We start from the raw sequence: 3,604 nt of genomic DNA, 5'->3' as shown, positions 1-3,604 counted from the left end.
TTGTCCTAAGAGAACTCAATGTTGCTCTGAGGACAGTGCAGCTAAGAGATACAGTGTTCTCACAGAGGCAGAGTACCATAGGACAGTATGTTGAACTCAGCAGAATCCCAGCAGGGTTACTACTATGCCAGGAACCATGTTGTCCTGTGTTCAAAATAGATGAGACATTTAGTTGGCAAGACCTTCCATGTCTGTCACAGGGGCTTCTGTGTGCCTCATGCTGTGACAGATGTTGATATAGTTTAGGGAGAAAGAGCACAGGAGATGACATCATACCGATGTGACCGTGGGAGGGACGGGGAAATCTTCGCAGAAGCTCTCTCAAGGGATGTGCAAGGTTGCTTACCTGAGCAAGAGCATGCAACCTGCAAATACTCAGAGAAACTCAAGTAACCTCTGGATTTGTCCAGCTGAGTGCAGACTCCAGGGAGAGGCCTGACTCTGGCATGAGGCAGGGCCACAGAAAGTCGCTGCCCCATCATGAGGATCTCCAGTTCTAACATGATCATGATAACTGTCACTCCCTCATGGTGTGGCACATGGTGATGGGTATGGAATTGTGTTGCCCCTGGAGTCACTCCACAGCTGTGGTTTTCACAAGTGTGGTTTTGAGCTTGGTTTGAGGACTCAAGCAATGTAAGCTGTGATGGCTTTTGTGGGGTTGGGGTTGGGGTCTTGTAAAAGGTTAGCAAGAGGCTGCTGTGTAATGGAGTCCCACATGGGCACTTGAGGCCTCATTCTCAGCCTGGGAACCCGTTTTGGGGCAGGTGGGACAAGGTGACTAGGGAGACTTCTCTGGGGAGAGAAGGCTACCTCCTGAACAAGACCATGTTCCCTGCAAGAAACAGGGAGCAAAGGATAGTCACACCCCATAGAACATGATGGGATATGTGTGGCTGTCCTCTGCTCCCTGTTTGCCCAGGCTGGGGGAGAGGGAAGGGTCTCTTCTTCCACATACAGCTTTGGGCCACTTTTGCATCTCAGCCCTCTCCTCTGAGCAAGACCCAGTGAGCACCAACCCTTCCTGCCTGGGATTTTACCTGGACAGATCTGTGCTGGGTTGGACAGCTCTTCTTGTGCAGGAGGGGCCTGTGACCACACTGGTTCCTGGACATCTGGCCTGCAACCCCTGAGCCAGGCTGACCCCCAACCCATGGCTCACAAGCTATGGAGCTGGGGCTGGTCCTCTTCAGGAGTTCAAAGCAGAAAGACATAGGAAGGAGGCTCGTAGTGACTTTGAAATATACAGGACTTACTTGGCTGGCCCTGCAGTGCCATAGCACCCCACTGGTTCTCCAAGGACTCTCTGCTTCCCTTGGCCCAGGTCCCACCCTCAATTTTTCCTGCTTTGATCAGCATCTGTGTAGTCCACTCCTGGTTCAACCAGCTTGAGGTTACCCTTCAGGGGTTTCTATGGAATTGGTGTTTTTGAAGTGACACACGGTTAAGTTCCTGAGTGTGCCAGAAGTGGGCACACTCATCATTTGTCACAAAGGACAAGGGGATGTATGGATGAAATGAATGAGAACCTGGTCCTCTGGGTGACTCCACGATCCCCTTTCTTTGGGCTCAGGTTCTTACAGGAGGCTTGACTTCTCTTTGGTGGTGGCAGGCAGCAGCACAGGTTTCTGAGACAGTTCATGATTGTCTTCTTCATCCCCTTCCAGCGGCGATGCTGGTTACCAGGGGAAGCTGGACCTGCATCCTGAGGCTGGCCATTAGTAGTGGTCTCTTCCTGAATGATTGGCCATATCCTGAATGATGGCCTATTCCTGTTTGATGACCTCTTTCTGGATGGTGATCTTTTCCTGTGTGAGGGTCTTTTTCTCCAAAGTATACCCAGAGGAGGAGCCTCTGAGGGTTATGCTCCTGGCTGCCTGTAAGGACCCCCAGAACTCCTCTTTGGGAGTACAGGTCATATTCCTGTGTGTGTCAACTGTTGAGTTATTCTTGTCTAGTCTCGGAGAGGAACTATATAGAAATCAAGACAGTTAGACACAGGCAGTCAGGCTACCATAAAGCACAATCGTAGACTGTGAGAAATTCTCACTGATTTCCAACCCGTTGCCCATGAGGGAGTCAGCCACAGGACTGTCCAGGTGGGAGAGCTGGGGAGGCTGGGTCCACGTTGGCTGGCAGCACACAGCATGCTTTCTGCCACCCAGCCTGGTATTCTACTTATCCTCCTCTTGAAGCTTAGATGAAGGTGAGGATGAGGTGAAGGTGGAGAGAAGAGGCTCAGAAGTTCTCCTTAGGAAGCAGGGAAGGTGTGAAGATCTTCCAGGCCTGGCTGCATGCATTGCAAGGCTTTCCCTTGGTGGTGGGAGCAGTTGCCCCTGGGTGACTGGTGTTGTGGAATCAGGTAGGTTGTCATCATCTCATTGAATTTTTGCTCTCTCAGAGAGTTGTTGTTCCTTCAGGCTTATACCCTGTGACTCTCACTGTCCTGACAGTGGTAAGGCTCCTGTTGCCTGGGAAGTAGTTGGTATATGAGCCTGTTCATATAGTGGGTCAAGATAATTTACATGGTGTGCCTCCTCCTGGGCTGAGCAGCAGCAGTTCAACGATGACCTTGAAAATGTCAGTGGAAAATGCTGACGTTTGAGGCGATGGCCTGCTGTCTCACCTCCACAAAATGCCTGCCTTGGAAAGGAAAGCACATGGCTGCCATGAGGAAGAGGAGGACGCCTAAACTCCAGATCTGGACTGGGAAGTCCTCGTATTCTTCTGCATGTAAAATATTTACAATGCGTTTCCAGGGCATTGTAGGCAGCAAGCCACAGAAATCCACGGGCTTCTGCCCAGGGGTCACTTTAGCAGTCAGGCCAGAATTGTACAGCCTGGCCCACTCCCTGCAGTTGATGAAAGTAATGCTGGCCTTTATGTCTCTATGGGCAGTGTGGTTGTCATGACAGTATTGCACTCCATGAAGTATCTGGGCAAACATCCTTTGAGCCTAACTCTCCTCTAAAGACCCCCATTCATGTATGGAGTCTAATAGCTCTCCCTAGAGGCTTACTCCATCACCAGGTAGGTGGTCTCTCTCCTCTGGACCACATGAAACAGCTTGATAATGTTAGGATGGGTAAGGGATTTCATAATGCTGACTTTGCCATTGATAGTTGAGGTGTACTTCTTTGCATTCCTCAGAAGTTTTACATCCACACAGGTCAGTGTGGGTACATGGTAGGCCAGTTTGACTACTGAAATGTTTCCTTTGCACAGGTTTGTCATCCTGTCTGCCGGCATCCTTGTTTTTAGTTATGATATGGTTTATATCCTTCCAAGTTCATCTGCTTACACATGTGTCGCTGACTGTCCAAGCCAGAATGAAATGGCCTTAGTCAATCATGGATACTGTGCATCATAAACTTGCTGTATATGCATTTGTGGTCATTGTTTAACTTCCTGAAATTGTTCATGCTTTGTGTTGCTTGCCTTTAAAAGACACTGAGAAAATACACTCATTGCTGTCATGGTATTGACCAGCAGCCCTCTCATAATTGTCTCTTGCATCTTCTTTCTGCTTTTCCTATAAATATCCTCACTCCCCCAGTCATGGTTCCTAAGTTGACTGACTGGCTGGCTTCTGTCATGGTGGCAT

General features: G+C 49.4%; 1 pseudogene; it reads right to left on the bottom strand.

Moving 5' to 3' along the window:
- Positions 1-3,249, bottom strand: part of LOC110316852 — a 15,886-nt pseudogene extending 12,637 nt beyond the window's left edge.
- Between the last annotated feature and the right edge of the window lie 355 nt (positions 3,250-3,604).

The sequence above is a fragment of the Mus pahari genome, chromosome 2, assembly GCF_900095145.1.
Source record: "Mus pahari chromosome 2, PAHARI_EIJ_v1.1, whole genome shotgun sequence".
Taxonomy (NCBI): domain Eukaryota; kingdom Metazoa; phylum Chordata; class Mammalia; order Rodentia; family Muridae; genus Mus; species Mus pahari.
The sequence above is the reverse complement of the archived record's forward strand: the minus strand, read 5'-3'. Positions and strand labels throughout refer to the sequence as shown.